Genomic DNA, 17,110 nt, shown 5'->3' with positions numbered 1-17,110 from the left:
AGGAAATGGTGGGGCCTGGGCCAAGCTAGGGTGCACTTCTGAACTGCAATTTTTTGAAGGTAAGATGTTGGTCAAAGGAACTAGCTGGCCAAATTTGGCCCTCAGGTGTCACCAGGTTTCAACTTCTGATGTCACCACCCCTCCTTCACATTTCACAAGGTGGGAAACTGAGGCCCAGAGTGGGCAATAGACTTGTCCAAGTGTGAGCACTAGCTGGATTAACAGCCCCATTTTCAGGTGAAAAACTGAGTCTCAGAGAGGCCAAGTGTCTTGCCTGAGATCACACTGCCAGGAGTGGCAGGAGGGGAGGTAGACCACTTCCTCTGGCAACATTTCTCCCAGGAAAATGACTCAGCCCCTTCCACCACCACGGACTGAGGGAAGGAGAGCCCGGCAGGAGCAGGGAACCGCTAATTGCCTGATGAGATATAATTGGTGGTGGGAGGGGCTGTCAGCTGAATGAGAGGGCGGGTGGCTGGGGTAGACTTGTCATGGTTAAGAACCAACAGTGAAGAACAGGCGCCTTCCAAGGGAGGTGCTCTGGCTCCCAGCAACCACTGGAGACCACAGCTACCAACTGGCTGCTGGACAGGGGTCCAGGCCAGGGCTGGATAGCTGCTCAGCCTCAAAGGCCCAAATTACCTCAGCCTGGGGCCTGCTGAGCTGCTGATTAGCTGCCAAGCTGGGCTTTAGAGAAAAATCATCACAACCAATAAAAATGCTTCCCACCAGCTCTGAGATTTTAACTTGTTCAGCCCCTAGCCAGCAGCCTTGTCTCATTTGGGAAGAATTGGCAGTGGGGTTTGTGGCTGGCCCTAAGACAAGGAAAGAGCCCAACAAAGGCCGAAGACAGCCACTTTTATCTCCCTGACCTCGACTGTAAAATGGACATGTTCTCTGCCTCATCCTTTTTCAGCCTCATCTTCTACCATACACATACCCCACCCCTTTCTTTACCTTGCCCCAGAACACACGTACTCATCATTATAATCCAGCCCCACAGAAATGTTGATTGATGCCTCGGAGGTTTCTGCTTTTGTTCTGCATCAGTGCCAATTTGGTGCAGGCTCAAGTCTTCACAGTGAACATCTCTTCATTCTATGAAGCCCAATGCCACTTTCTCTGTGAAGCCTCCCTGATTGTCTCCTAACAGAGTTAATTACTCTCTGGACTGCCACTGTTTTATGTACATTATAGCAAAATATTATACTTACATGTTTGCCAGCACTTTCCTTTCCAGTCGGGAACTTCCTTGAGATGCGGAAGACTAGATGTTACCTCTGTATTCTCAAAGCCTAGCATGAGTCTGCCACACAATAAGTGCTCAAGAAATAGTTCTTGAATTGAATAATCACAGTGGCTTATGTTTGTTACTTTCTGGGTCTCTTTTCTCCACTAGACTGGGAGCTCCTGAGGGCAGATCTGAGTCCTATTGGTCCTTATACATGTTACCTGGCAGAGAGGAGGTTCTCAAAAAGGGTTGACAGGTGGGTGAACAAATGAAAGTGTTTTTTTGTTCATTGTAGAGCAAGATCAATGAGGAGGGAAAGACAAACACATCTCTAGGTGGAAGAAAAGTAAGATGAGCACCTCACTTAGAGTGTCCTTAAGGTGAACGTATGTCTACATGCATGTCCATAAGCATATGTCTGCATAGATGTACGGGTGTCATTTGGGGGACTGCGTGTGCAGAAATGTAAGGATGTAGGTGTTGTTTGCTTTGCAGGTGTGTGTGTTATTGTGCAGTGTGTACAAGTATTACTGTGTTATTGTGTGTGTGTGTTCCTTGTCTAGAATCTATGGTTAAGTCTCTGTGTAACTGTGCATGTGTCTGTGGCTTGTGAGGAGGCGTGTGCCTGTATGTGTGAGTGAGTGTAGGTGTAGTGCTGGGAAGATGAAGCAGGAGGAAAAAGAAAAGACAGAACTGTTGTTTGTCAAATGCCAAATGCAAAGAGCAAGAATGCACAGGAGTTTCCAGCACAGACCCACACGCCTTGAGAATCCTATCCCCCGTGTCAACTCCATTCATTCGTTCCTCACTAACTAATACATCCATGCTGACTCTTCTGGGCCCTCTGTTGGTTGCTCAGCCTGGTAAGTCTCCTCCTTCCAGGAGTGCCCAAGCTCCTTGGGAAGGGCATATAGTAAGCAGTCACAGAAGTGTGCAATCAGTACTATGACAGAGGGACACAGAGGATGTGGGAGAGCAAAGGAGAGGCCCCTAAGGTGGTTGAGGGGTCAGAGCAGGTTTTCAGAGGATGTGCTATCCTGGCTAAGCCCTGGGACAATCGTCTTGCCTGGGATGGCTTTCCTGGGAAGCCAAACATGCTGAGGTTGCTCCGGAACTCTGCTGGGGTCTCCCTGCCTTGAGGGCCCCTCCTCTCCTCCAGAGGCCAGCTCAGCCTGGTTTGCTTATGTCTCCATCTTGGCTGTCTCCCTGACTCACTCCTTCTATCCATCCTCTCAGCAAGGCCCTTGCAGAGAAGGAGACTATTCTAATTAAGGAGAAATAAGAAGAAAACCAGTGATAGAAAATGCAGACAGCTCCTGACACTTCTCTCCTAGGGGCCCTGAGCCATGTGCTGCTCTGCCTGAGGAGCACTTGTGGGCACGCAGGTATGGACTTAGATGTGCATGCCCAGCCTGTTAGTCTGGTGGCTCCCAGTGGGCAGAGGTACACTTGTCAGAGTCTCTTCCTAGCCCCACCCACTGGACCAGGTAGCAGGAGGTTCAGACCTATGTAACTGGACTGACCTGCAAATTCTACAGTTAAGTATGAACAATAAAACCAATTTGGTTGACAAAGGAAGCTGGTAAGCAGACCAGACTCTGGGAGAGAAAGTATTGCACTCTTGTGACTAATGTGATTTTAAATCCTTATTCAAAGGCAGGCCTAGAATTTTTTTTTTCATTTAAGAAAAAAACATGATAGAATAAATGAGATGGCAAATGAGCCAGAATTCTAATTCAATTCCACTAGTGCCTCTGTCTCTTACTGAGCACCCAAGTGTTTCTACATACAATGCCCATCAATTGCTGCTTTACCAGATTTAACCCACTCTCCTCGCTGCAAACGGGAAGTGGAAAGTCCTTCCTAGGGTCTCAGGGATTTAGCAGAGCTGGGGTTCACTGCTCCCCAAGTCTGAAGCCAGAACTTGTATCGCAGCAAGTTATGGGGATGTGTTTACAGAAAGAAGCCCATAAGTGCTCAAGATGGAAGCTCCTGGAAGCTTAGCTTCCTGTCTGTGAAGGGGCTAGTTGAGCTCTAGGCCTCCCAGCTCTGCCAGCTGGGACCATCACCCACAGGGCTCGGTCAGGGGAGTCAGCATTGGGGATGGGGAATGGCGAGTACCCTGAGTCCAGCACCGTCCCCCCTCTCCTGGGGGCACGGGACATCTCAGACCTCTGCTGCAGGATCCCTCCCCACACTCCCTGCCCCCTTTCTTCTGTCCCTTCGTAAGAGCTCCAGCTCCAGCCTGGGGTCTGAGGCTTCTCAGGTAAGAACATGTGGCCCCTCAGCTGGGCATTGAGGAGAGGGGCCTGCAGGGCCAGTTCCAGGCCCTGTGTGAGCCTGCTCCGGCAGCCAGCACCAGCCTTCGGAGACACTCAGCAGCCAGACGGCCTGCATCTGAGGGGCTTGGGCAAGAGGATGGGGCCCCCAACTGTACAACCACAACCCCTTCCAGATAAGCACACATACCTCCAGCCCTTGGGGAGAAGAACCAAAGAAGTGTGTCTAAGGTATGGGTCAAAGGCCACAAGCACCAGAATCCTTTGGGGGTGGGGGTGGGGGGAGGGGAGTTGGGGGGTACTCATTGAAGAGGCAGATTCCTTACACAAGGCAGGGCCTTACTCAAGACCTACCGCTTCAGCTCCCCAGGGCTGAGCGCCAAGGCCACTAACTGCTAGCTGCCTAGATGAACCCTACACACTTCAGCTGGAGGACCTCAAGCTCAAGGGACGGCAGAGGCGGGGAAACCCTTGGTACCAGGAACCCTTAGTACCATCTGCGCCATCGCCACACTCGCTGAGGGATACCAAGGATTAAGTCTGTCCCAGGGAGCGCGCCCAAGCCTGAGCCTTCTCTCCTTTTTCCCCAGCAGCCTACACTGCTCACACATTCCCTGCAGTTTCTAAATCCAAAATGGAGCAGCGTTAGCTGTGTAACAATTCCCTTCCCCTGGGCACCATGCCTCAGGAGGCTGCCCGCTGGGGAGGGCTTTGGGCTCCCATCCTGTGGGGCTCCGTGGGGGTTTCCCTGACTGCAGAAAGTGGGGAGGGGTTGCAGATGAGGGCAGCAGCTCATGGCTTTGTTGCAGGCCAGGGGGTGGGGTGGGGTTGGGGTGGGGAGCTTCCTGGCCTAGAGCATGCCTCTGACTTTTTGGACACGACTAGGCCATCCCACCCCTTTCTTTCAGAAGTCCCAGGCTATTCCATCCATGTCCAGCAGGACAGCGGTCTGGGTGCCCTCAGACTCAGCTGCAGAGGGACAGCCATGGTGGGCCCTGGAGTGGGCGCTTGTGGTGGGGGTGGAGAGTCTGACCCCAACTCTGTCCCCCACAGGCGGTCTGGTGCCTCACTCCCTTGGCAACTGTTTGCCAGCACCTGCTGAGTGCGGCTTGCTGTGCTGGGTGCTGGAGTGGGGAGGGTGAGGGTGGGGGACTGTTTGGGAGTGTAAAAAGAAATAGAAGACCGGGGGAGTGGAGAAGCCCACACATGGTTTAGAACAATCACTGAGCAGCACTCCAGGCAGAGCGAACACTCTCATCCGAGTCTAGTCTGCATGGGCTCGTTCCGCAGGCCCCAGGCTGGGTGTCTCAGGAGGGTGGGGTATGTGCTGGGGTGCCGCGGCAGGAGAGAGGCAGGACCAAGCAGGACTTGCGCTTTAGCCCTGAGGCCGTTGTGCACTTGCTGTGTGGCCTTAGGAGAGTTTCCTACCCCTCTGAGGCTTTTCCTCATATATACATGCTGGAAAAGGGCAGATTTAAACCAAATCTGCCTGACACCAAGCAAGGGATGTGGCTTCTTGGTCATCTGAGTGGATTCTCACCTGCAGGTCTGATACCCTCATTAAGCAGTATAGGGTAATGGTCAGAAACCCTGTGATTTTGGGCCACAGACCTACATGGGAAGCCAGGTCCACCCCTTACATATCAGTGTCCCCATCTATAGGGTGTGAAGCTCTCCAGCATCACTGGCAGGAGGTTTCCATGAGTGAGTGGTAAGGAGTGGTAAGCACTCAGGACCAGGTGGGGGACGTACAGTGCATAAACATAGCACTGGTTTCCTCCTCCTCTTTTATTCATTGTCCACTGCAATATTTGCTTGTGGGGGTTTAAAGTACAAGGGCAGAGAGAGAGTTTTGCTTCTCCGAAAGACTGCATGAGGTCTGAGGAATAGCAGAATGAAGGGACCCAGAGCAGCGCCCAGCAGTTGGAAAGCTCATGGCTGGGAGAAGACATTGCCCTATCCCGCTGAGTCCTCTCGAACATCTTCTGCTGACTCCGTTCACACCTCTCCCAGTCTCTCCCTAGAGATAACCAGAGCCATGGTTGCACCCTAGAGGCAACCAGAGCCCTGCATTTTGCCTGGCATCTAGCTGAGCCTCTCTCCCTAGCAGTCTGGCCCTTGGCTCAGCCTGGTCCCTCCTCTAATTGGGCAGCATATAGTTAAGGGGTTACCTGTGGAGTGTTCAAAAATAGAGACCTGTGTTCCAATTCTGGTTTGCTATTCACTGGTTGTGTGTTCTGGGACAAATTATTTAGCCTATCCGTGCTTCAGCTTCCTCCTCCATAGAAAGGATTAAGAACTGACATCATAGCTCTTGTAAAGATGACATGAGCACATGCATATAAAACACTTAGCACATACTAAGCACTTAATCAGCATGCTGCCCTTCTTCAGGTTAAAGCCACATGGGTTATTGAGTGCCTTCTGTTTTTTGTTTTGCTTTTTTTCAACTTTAACAGTGCTGTCTCCTGCATGGACTGGTCATGCTGGAAGCTGTGGGAGTGAACAACAAGAAGGACCCATGTGAGTGCATAGTCAAAATAGAAGCTGCCGTGGAAGGGTGAGAGAGGAGGTGTCCAGAGAGAGCCTGTCTTGATGTCTTCAGTGTGGTGGGACTACACATTACCGCAGAACGAGCTGCTGACACTTGCTGAGCAGCTTTCCAATACCTGGGTCTGCAGGGGCGAAGATCAGCTTGTGTTTGGGGCTGGGCGGAGAATGGCGGGCAGGGCTGCTGGTTTGGCAGGGAAGGCTCCTTGGAAGGAGCTAGACTTGAGCAGCACATAGCAGGTTGAGTTGAACCTTGGCCTGCAGAGAGAGGAGTTGCAGAAGCTCTGTGAGGGCAGGAGCAAACTGATCTGAGCCCTGGAGGGCTAAAATTCTTCCCCCACTTTTCCCTGCTCCTCCCCCAACTCCCCTGAGAAAAGTGGTCTTATCATGATCAAGCAGAAGAAAAAATTCAATCCCATAGCACTTCACATAGATGTTTTTAACAGTTGCTACATCCTAAGAGGGCAAAAGAAAAGAAGATTCCATCTACTTCAAAAATCTTGATTTAAAGGAGTAAATACATGTAGTTATGGTCAGATTGAAACATGCAAATATAAGCATGTAATCAACTTTGAGTAGGCGTAGATAGATGAATTAAGAAGTGTTTATATTACCAGAATCCAGAGATTGAGCCAGGCAGCTGGAGAGCCAAGTCCTTGTTTATTTGAAGCCCATGACAGAGAACCTGGAAGCAGGGTTTAGGGAGTCCCCTTAAAGCACCAAGAACCCAGCCTTCATTCCTGGAGAAATTTCCTATCCCAAGCAGCCTCAGCTACAGAGGCTCATAATTGGCCCCCTGGGGGTTAGACAACCTCAGTTAAGTAGGATAATGGTTTTTCTTAGTGGGTACACATCTTTGAACTCCAGGAGTATTTGGAGTTACCTGTAGACAGACTTATGGGAATCTAGACAAACTATGGTATTTTATTTTTCTGTTATATATTTGGAATGCTAAGGTAGTTTGATTGCTCCAATTTAAGATGTAATTGAGTAAGTAGCTTCAATGTATGAGTTTAGGTTGAAATCTTGCTAAGCTTATGCTCAGTAGTATTTAGGAGAATTTTAGGTTCTCCACAACATACACATTAAATTTACTAGATGTAAATGAATGAGTTAAGTTCCCAGAGAGATTTTGTTAAAAACAGGCAAGTGAATTAAAAAGGAAATCTAACAGATGACTTTAAGAATTTTTTGAGATAAACCATACATTCAGAGGAGTCCCCAGATTACAAATGAAACCCTAACCAGATAAGAAATCTAACATTTCTGGAACACCCTGCTCTCACCCCATGCCTCCCCCAGGCAGCTCCCCTCCAAAGGAAACCACTCACTCAAAACATTACATTTATAAATACAATATGAATTGTTTGAGGCATGTGTAGTTAATTGCTTGTAAGTGGGACTAAAGATCATTCAAAGTGGTTGCTAAAATCTGCTCTATATAAACAGAAAAGGGTTTGTAAGAATCTTAAAAAGTTTAAGAAAGAACTAGGGTTAAGAATTTGTCAGTTTAATAAATTGAGTTCTAGTTATTTAAACTCAAAGTAAACTTCTGAGTAGTCATTTTTGGACACAACAAGCATTCATGAAATCAGCATAAAATTTAAGTGAACCTGCATGAAGTCTAGTTCAGAGTCAAAGTGCAAAGTCCTGGAGGAATTTTCTTTAAATTACACATCATGCCTATGTACTTTCCTGTGGTGGAGGACATAGCCCCAGCTCCGAAGGCTTGCTTCCAAAGTCCCAGGCCTTGTAGATCTTTCTATTCTTTAAATGGTGTTAAATTGCCTAGGATTTACTTGAAAATGCTTCAGAGGGGCAAGGTGACATACCTTTTATCTTACTTTAATCTCTACTGTAAGGGTAGTCAGGAGTACCTACTCCCAGAAGGGCGGTTAGCAGCAGACTAATGGAAGCCCACAGTCCACAGGGGCAACTGTAAGGATTTCAGTTGTCTTTATCTCCAGTCAGCACCAGAGGGCTTGTTCGCTTGCACAGGGAGGACAGAATGACTTTTCACTGGTGAATGCAGTGGTGCAGGCAACAATGTGGAGACTGACTACAGATACAGCTCAGGCACTGTCCCTTCTGCAGAATTAGGGGCTTAGAATCCAGCAGGTCTGATAGTCAACAAAAAGTCCTCTAGGTTCTGAGTTTCCTTCTGCTCTTGTGCATGGCCTATCAGTGGAGAATTTCATTGCCTGTCTACCTCTAGAATCTCAGCTGCATTCAGCATGAGAATCCTGTTGCATCTGCCTTGGGTAAATTTTTCATGCAAGGATCATGTAGCAGGACAGAGGCATAGGACTTGTTGGAGTTCCAGAGCAGGCAGCTGTTGGGCCTACTTGCTAATACATGTGTGCTTGCTAGGAAATGTGTGTATGGCCACATTCAGTGTGAGCCTGGCTCTCCTTGTGACTTATCACAGGGCATCCAGGTCGTGGGGCAGCAGAACATGAGCCCTCCCTTCCCTCTATCTATACTAAGTAAGTAAATAAATAAGAAGATATTTACTGAAGTGAGTCCAGTGTTTGTGGATGGCCCAGTTGCTTTAGTAAAGAAGCCCAGGGTGGGGGTCTGTGGATGGGTGGGGTGGGATGCCATGAAACAGATTGGGAGACATACCTGTGGATGGTGATGTTCCTAGCACTGCCCCCTCCATCCCTGGCTGTCGTGCTCCAGCTCTGAGTAGAGGTATTTGGGGCTCAGGTCCATCAGAACCTGTTAAAATCCACCCAGAGGTCTTGGCCTCACCTCTGGCCAATCCCTCAGAGACCTGGAAGTTTGGGTAGTTTGGGGTGGGATCTTAGAGTAGGGCCAGGGGCTCCTGTGACATCCATCTATCCTCACCTCTCCTTGATGTCAAAGTGGCTGCATCCTCCAGCCTAGTGACCTACAGTCGTGCATCTCAGTGACAGCATCCAGGCTGGCTTGAAGAGTTGGCAGCTTCTCCTCAGAGTGCTCCTTGGAGGCCCATCTGAAAATGGCTCTTGAAAACACCACACCACATTAAACAAATTCTGTAACTTGGTGCCTCCCCGCTCCACCCCACTTCCTTCCTTCCTTTTCCCTCCCTCCCTCCCTTTCTTTCATTCTGAATGTGGTTTCCTTAGCCCATATGGAATACAAGACAATCACACGTACATTTTGTAACTTAGTTCCCCGGGGCCCACACTCAGTCCTAGTGGACAGTGAATTTTTCTTTACTTCCTGCTTCTTCACCTGGCTTCCTTCCTGGCAGAGCAGCTCCAGTTTGGGCTCCAAAGAAGACATCCTCAGGGTCTCTCTAGGCAGCCCTCTGACTGCACCAACAGTAAAGCCCCCCTCCCCGCACCCCAACCCAAGCCCTGGAGAACACACTGCCCCCAGGAGCTTCCAGAACACTCCAGCCTGTAGCAGGGGCAGCCTGCCCCTCACTGCCTAGCCCTCAGAGGACTCCTGCTCTGACACCCCCAGGTGTTCTAATGGTTTCCTTCTCCCAGCTGAGCCCTGGTTTTAGCCAGCAAGGAGGCCTGTATTATCTTTGCTTCCGTCCGCTGGTCTCCTTGTCCTCTGGGCCAACCAGAGGAAAAGTTTGCACAATACGGGGAAGGCAGCTGCATGGGCAGGGAGAAAGGTAGCCCAGAGTGGGTGGTGTTTTGGGGAGTTTTTAAAGGCAATATGTAAATATACTGCTCATTAGGATCCTGTGAGAAGACATTGAAGGAAGTGCTGTCAAATGGCTCAGTCAATGGAACTATCTGTGAGCTGTAAGGCCTTTTATTTGTGCTTAATGTCCCTCCAGTGGAAGGAGCAGGTTCCCCCTACCCCCAACCCCTACCCCATCTTTGCCTCCCATCTCCCACCTTTACTCCCCAGCAATGCTCTCCTTGATCTCAGAACCTGGTTCTGCCCCTGAGAGTTGACAGTGGACAGCCCCTCCACCCATCTCTCCCAAATGCAGGTTGCCTAATGATTATCCATCCTGGCAGTTACTTCCTAATAGTCTGTGTCACTTTGTCCCCAACATCCACATGTCTGTTTAGGAACTGGGACATTTTAACCCATCCAGATGGGGCTTAGACTCTGTCCTTTGACATCTTTGATCCTTCCAGGTACTATGAGCACTCTTTTAACCTATAAAGATTTGGCAGAATCCAAGATCCTTGAAAAGAATGTGGGTTTGAGGTCAGGAAGACCTGGGTTTGAACCTCATCCCTTGAACTCATTAGCTGTGTGACTTTGGGGAAGTCACCCAACCTCTCTGAGCCTGTTTCCTCATATGAACTGTGGAGATCTGTAGTGTCATTCTGGGTCTTGGGGTTAGTGAGCATGTTCATGGATCAAATCAATTTCTTGGCACTTTCTGAGTGTTCAAGAAGTGGTGTGTAGGTATGGAGGGGAGAGAGGCCCCTAGGGTGCATGGTGAATCTGAGCCTGGGAGGCTGGCTCTGGTACACAGGCTGCCTGGTGGAGCATGGCTGACAGCAGTGTCTGCCAACCATGTGGCAGGCTGTGTTTCTACAGCTAGAGTGCCCTGAGTGCAAACAGGCCTCTGAGTCTCCGCCCCACTGTGGGGAGCAGCCCAGCCCAGGGAGCCCCAGGGTGGAGGTTGGAGTGAGGAATGAGAACTGCAGTCGAGGCTGTCACCCTTCTGAGCCAGGAACTGTCATTAGTTGTTCTGGCCCATAATTGGTCTATCACCACCTTCTGGCCCGAGATGAGTTCTGGAGCTGTGATTATCTGTGATTAGACTCTTCATGCCTCAGAATGCTGATTCTACCCTGTCTGCTCCTCTCATGCCCAGCCCTTCCTGAGGGCCCTGCCAGAAGCCCTCCGACAAGAGTTTCTTGCTCAGAGCGATCCACACAGCAAGCTCTTTCTTCCACTTTGCTGTGCCTGGGCAAGCCATAGCCTGATACCAAGAGGTGGGACTCTGAGCAGCAGCAAGCAGCTTCCTTCCCCTCCTGCGAATGAGGGAGGCAGGCTTACAGGTAACAAAGTCAGCCTAGGAGGTGTGGTTGGTGGTGTAGAGTGCAGTCTGAAGGCAGGCTGGCCTGGCCTCCCACACCTGCTCTGCACTTACTAGCTGTTTGGTCTTGAGCAAGTTATGAAGCCCTTACGGGCTTTCCTCACCTATACAGTGGGGGGACGTGCCTCATGAGGTGGTGGCGAGGATTATATGGGTCAACAGGTCATCCAGCTGGTCAGCTAGTCACAGTGTCTTCACGGAGCATCTCCCATGTGCCTGGCTGGCACCTGCAGATACAGGTGAGCAGGACAGAGACCTTAGGCTCAAAACGCTTTCATTCTGAGAAGGCAGGACAGACATGTACTTTGTTAAAGTCATTTCAGGTACTGATCACTTCAGTAGAGCCCTGAGGTGGGTGCTGGAGTTTGACCAGGAGCACTGCCTTTCCGGAGGAGGAGGCAGTGTCGAATGGCACTGGAACAGTGATGAGCAGCGCCCAGCCAAGCAGTGGGGTTGCAGCAAGGACAGATCCCTGAGAGGTGAACAAGCAGAAGGGGAACCAGGCAGCAGCATCCAGACGGAGGGAGCAGGGGACCATCCAAAAAAGGACCATCATGGGGGACCTTGCTAGACACCTAGGGCATGTGGATTTCACTCTGATTACAATGTGGGGGAGGCCTTTGCAGTGACCAGATCAATTTTCAGCTTTAGCAATGGCACTTTGGTGAAGAATTATAGGGGCTGCTGTAGGAGTGCAGGCCCAAGAGGGTGGAAGTTTCAGCCAACTTGCGCAGTGGAGCCAGTGAGGAAAGGTAGGATTTGAGATTTATTCCAGGGATTGAGCCTACAGGACTCACTGTGGGATTATATACAGGCTTAGAGGAGAGAAGGGTTTGTGCCTTAACGTGAGTGCTTGAGGGACTGTGCCATCTTCTACTGAGGTGTATAAAGCTTGGCAGTAGGTAGAGGGCTTTTAGAGAGCCGAGAGTGAAGTGCTCATCAGACATCAAAGTGGAGATGTTGAGTAGACAGAGGAGCCACCAAATCTGGAGCAGCAGGAAGGAGTCGGGAAGAGGATGCACATGGGGGGTTCTCGGCACATGGGTGCCATATAAAGATATGGACAGGTTGACATCCCCATGGCAGTGAGTGTGGACAGCCAGAAACAGAGTGCTGGCACTTCCCACATCCCACATCCAGGTCGGGGTTAAAAAGAGGACACAGCAGACAAGGCTGAGGAGGAGCAGCAGTAAGGAACTAGAAGGAGCAGCTGAGGCAGCCTCATAGAAGCTGGAAGAATTGGTCAACCCAGCAAGTATGATGTACAGAGGACAGAGCTGATACAGAGTAGCTACTCAATAAATAACAACTACTCCTATCATGATTAGCAATAGGTGATGTAATAGGGTTTTAGGGGAACACAGGAGAGGACAAGTCTACCAGTCCTGTCAAAGAACACTTCCCGAAGGAGGTGGCATTTGGCCTGGAATTTGAGGAATGAGTAGACAAAAAGAGGAAGCTATTTCCTTCCTTCCTTCCTTCCTTCCTTCCTTCCTTCCTTCCTTCCTTCCTTCCTTCTTTCCTTTCCATAAGCATTTTTTGATCCTCACTGTGTATTGGGATATGGAGGATGCCTTTCCTGATGTGAAGGTTCAGGCTGTAGTATCTGCATTAATTATGTATATTAAGACACTATTAATAATGTTATTAATAATAATAATTGTTAATTAATCCATTAATTTCTTGGGCCATCCACACTATAATCGGTTCCGCCCTGCTCCCACATGAGGAAGAGAATCTTAATATGGTCTAATTATGTCTTTAGTCTCCTCTTGTCCCCTGCCCCTTCCCATGCTCTGGGCCCATTGGCCTCATTCAGTCCCTATAAGTGGCCATGTTCTTACTACCTCGGAGCCTTGCTCATTCTGTAAACCCTGTTGGGAACACTCTTCCCTCCCCTCTTTTATTCCCATTCATCAGATTTAATGTCACTTCTTTAAGGAAGCCTCCTGACTCCAGAGAGCAGATCAGGTTTGCCAACTACACCTTCTTAGAGTACCCCAAACTCCTATTGTTTGTAGGAACACCCTCCAGATCCTATCATTTTCAGCCCCTGCCACAATTCAGTTTATACCTGGGCTGTTATTTGATATATGTCTACCTCCTCCACTAGGCTGTGAGCCCGCAGGATCTGCACCTGTTTTAAACACCACTGAGCCCTGGAGCTAACATTTATTGAGTACTCTATGTCAAGTCCTGTTCAAAGTATTGTAGGTAAATTAACTCAGTTAATCCAAGAAACGATTCTATGAGAACACTATAATCACCATTCTATCACTCTGGACTGAAGCAGAATGGGGATTTGAACCCAGTCAGTCTAATTGCAGAGCCTGGGTTCCTGACCATCAGGCCATGCTCCCCAGCAAATGAAAAGCACTCAATAAGTATTTTTCATTCATTTATTCCTTCCTACACCCCACTGGGTGTAGTGGGGCCCTATTTTAGGTGCCCGGATATGGCAGTGAGGAAACCCACATTCTTGGCATCTTGGGGGGGGGGTACATTCTAGTAGAGGCCCCACAATAAGCAAAATAACATATATGTCTGGTGGTAAATGGGAGAAAAACACAGCAAGGGAAGGGGCAAGAGAGCCAGGAGGGTCTCTTTTGGACAGGATGGGCAGGGAGAGCCACTCTGAGAAGCTGACACTTGAGCAGAGGCCTGAATAAAGTGATGACAAGCCTGTGGATGTCTCCAAGCAGAGAGAGCAGCATGGTCAAAGATCCTGAGGTGGCAATGTGCCTGGCGTCAGGAAGAGAGGGGAGAAAATGGAGATGAGATGGTCAGGAATGTGGCTGGGGAAAAGTCTGGGTGTCTGGGAGGCCAAATTAAGGATTTGGTTTCAGTAATGCTGGGAACCACAGGAGGTCTGTGCCCAGGGTGCAGTGAAGCACTGCAGCCAGCCGCGCGCGTGGGCCTGGGGCTGGGGTCGGGGGATGGGAGCAAGCCACTGGGATGTGGAGAGATCTTTTAAACCTTGCCCCTCTGACCGGAGCTAGTGCTTCCTCAGAAGGCGTACAAAATTCTAAGCCCAGAAGTCTCTGGGTACCCAGGGGTGCGGGAGCACTGGCACTACCCATGCCTGGAGCCAGCCCAGCCCACTGCCACCTCTGCCTCCTTGGCCTTCTGCCTAGCTGCTAAGTAGCCTTCTATGGTCTCCCACTTGCAGCTTCCGGAAGCAAGATACCTGTCCCTTGTCTTTGACCAGTGCTGTCCAAACACTACTGAGTCTCAGCTGATCTGCTGACTTGGTAGGCTGGTGGTCTGAGAGGTCAGAAGGAAACTGACACTCAGGTTTGGAACGCCACCTGGGCCAACTGCTCGCCTGATGCTTCCATCTCTTTTTCAGCATCTCTGCCAGCACACCGGTAAGGATGGGGAACTCACCACCTTTAAGGGCAGTATATCACCTGGAAAACACTCTGTCTTAAAAAGCATTTCTTACAGAAAATTGAATGATGCTCCGCACTGACTCACACAGAGATTTCCGTCTAAGCCTTCTGCCTCTTCAGAGATTCAAAATGTCCAGTGCCTGCTCTGCGGTGGCTCCTCCCATGGGCCCTCAAACAGGTGAGCGAGTGCTTTGCCTCTGCTTCTGTCAGCTGTGCCAAGTGGCGCTCCTGACTCCAGAGCAACGTCTGACTGACACTCTCTCTTCTGAGGTCTTGGGGTATCTGTGAGCACCTCTCTCCAACTCCTCTGAGAACCTGGAGATCTTTGAACCCACAGCCTCAATAGCCAACCTGGGCAATCCATGCCCACACTGAGCATTTCACACTGCCTCATCAGTCGCCTTCTGCTGCTTCTCTGCACAGCCTTCTCCTGGCAACTCCCATGGCAGTGTTGTCTCAGGGACTGCAAGGGGAGGCTACCGAGGAGTCAGCTTCTGGGCTGCCTGAGTTCGGCGAGAAAAGACGAGCCAGAAGGCCTTTTCTGTCACCCTCTTCTCTGCCTGTGGTAAGTGGTTCCAAGGAATTGAGAGCTCCCTTCTACTGAGCAGTAATTCTTTGCCAGGCATTGTGCCAAGTAGGGCTGTCAAGCACAGCTGTGGAAGTTGTGCACTGCTCAGCTTGAACTCTCTGTGCATGGTGGTCCTGTAAGCACTCTGCCTGCTTTGTCTCATTCATTCCTTACAATAGCTCTATGAGGGCAGTGCTGTTAGGATGTTTATTTTATAGATGAGGAAAAAGAGGCAGCTCAGAGGGATCATGTAACAAGTCCAATGTCAGAACAGTGAGATAGTGGCCAAATTGGGATGTAGACCTTCAGCTCCAGAACCAAGGTCTTCCCTGTTGGGCTTTCATTGCAAAGAGTCACACCGGAGAGTGCTTGCTCATGGGTAAAGATTTGGTAAGTGGCCTTGCTTGAGACCCAGCTTCATCATTAGAATCTGCTCTGTCTGACTTTGTGTAAGTTACTCTGAATTTCTGTCTTTTTTTCTGTAAAAGGGGAGAAGTGAGTCCTACCTCACAGAGCTGCCAGCAAGACTCAAAGATACAGTACATACCAGATACCCATGCATAGCACAGCACCTTGAAAAGGGAAATAAATGGTGGCTGAAAAAAAACCGCACTGTGCAGATGTCCATGGCAGGGCTGGGGTCCCAGGGGCAGCCCCAGACCCCCAATACTCACCAGCCTGGAGAACAAAGCTGCCAGCAGGCTCTAGCACACCACTTGACTCCCCAGCTCCACCCTCACCAGGTGCCTCCAGTGGACTTATTTTGGAAATGGTGGGTTTCAGGCCAGCAGCAGGGTGCTGCAATCTTGCCTGCAGCAAATTGCCTCCTTCACAGGAGATCAAGCATCTTTCATGGAAAGATGTAATCATTGCTGAGTTTAGTGCCTGCATTGTGAGAAGAGAAGAGCTCCGTCAGCTCCTTGGGGGCCAGGGAGCTGAGGAAAGCGAAGATACAGTGAAGGCTAAAAGGCTGCTGCTGGGGCTTTTCTATTCCCTTGGAATTGCCCCTTAAGGGACAATGCTGAAAACAGTGAGTGCCCAGTGGTCCCACATTCAGAAGAGAGAGCTGTGGACTTGCAAAGAGGTGGCTAAACACCCCCGCACACACCCTCCCCTCTCCCCTCCATCCTGCTATGTATACAGACACCAGAAAACCTCTACAAACCAAGGCCTTGGGATTCAGATGGAATTCTGAGAAACAAGTCACCTGCCAAGGGGGTCATGATGTGGCTGGTCCTGCCCCTCCCAAGGTGGATTTTCCACCATGCCTAGGGAGTGGGTCCAAGAGGACAATGTGGAGGACAAACTGTCTGTTAGTAGGCTCTTAGCAGTGTGGCCTTCTGGGTGTCTACAGTGCCTGATCTACACCTGGCAGAGGGGTGAAGCCATGAGCTGGAGAGACGCAGAGGGAGAGAGGTGTCAGTGGGGGCTGTGTGCATACCCATCACTTGGTGTGGCAAGGGTGCAGCGCTCTGGGTGGGCTGTTGGCCTGGTCATCCTGCTAAATCCCCCAGCCAGAAGGGCGGGGACTCTCCCAGGGTGGAGGTGAACAAGGTTTCCTGCTCCCCCCAGCCCCCTCAGAAAAGAGGGAAGGGAGAAGAGGTGATTTTTCTGTCTCCCTACCTACCTCTTCCTGGGGCAGGCCCCTGGCCAAACCTGAGCTGCACGATTCTTTAAAAAGACATTGAAGTTCGAACCTGTATGGCTGGGCACTGGGCCTTACATCTTCCCAAAGTGTCCGGAAAGCCATGAGACCTGCTGGGATGCCATTAAGTCACCAAATGGAGAGTGGGCAGAGCTGGGCTGGGCAGTAATGGGAGAAAACTTAAATGGGTTCCCGATTGCATATGCTTAGTTCAGACCGTTCAGCAGAATAAATGTTTGACTCTTTTTTAAGTCTGTCTTTAAGACGCTGTATGTGAAAGTATGTAAGTGTGTGTGTGTGCATGTGTGTATGTCTGTGAGTGTGAGAGAGAGACAGAGAGAGTGGTAGAGAGAGAGCCCAGATCCTAATATTCTTTGAGGGAGGGTACGGTTGTGCCTCTGATCATGCAACAAGGCTGTGTAAGAAGTCAGTTG

General features: G+C 50.0%; 1 long non-coding RNA gene across 11 annotated transcripts in view; it reads left to right on the top strand.

Moving 5' to 3' along the window:
• Positions 1-15,983, top strand: part of LOC140844284 (uncharacterized) — a 30,252-nt gene extending 14,269 nt beyond the window's left edge. For 8 of the 11 annotated variants that reach the window (XR_012122441.1, XR_012122438.1, XR_012122434.1 and 5 more), the window contains 7 exons: positions 1,400-1,487; positions 5,970-6,033; positions 10,847-11,033; positions 14,241-14,439; positions 14,519-14,641; positions 14,887-15,028; positions 15,520-15,983. This is a non-coding gene — a long non-coding RNA (uncharacterized lncRNA). The other 3 variants (XR_012122433.1, XR_012122432.1, XR_012122440.1) reach the window with 3 other exon arrangements.
• The last annotated feature ends 1,127 nt before the right edge of the window (positions 15,984-17,110 follow it).

Source organism: Manis javanica, chromosome 11, assembly GCF_040802235.1.
Source record: "Manis javanica isolate MJ-LG chromosome 11, MJ_LKY, whole genome shotgun sequence".
NCBI classification, from domain to species: Eukaryota; Metazoa; Chordata; class Mammalia; order Pholidota; family Manidae; genus Manis; species Manis javanica.
Note: the sequence above shows the minus strand (reverse complement) of the source record. Positions and strands in the feature narration are given on the sequence as shown.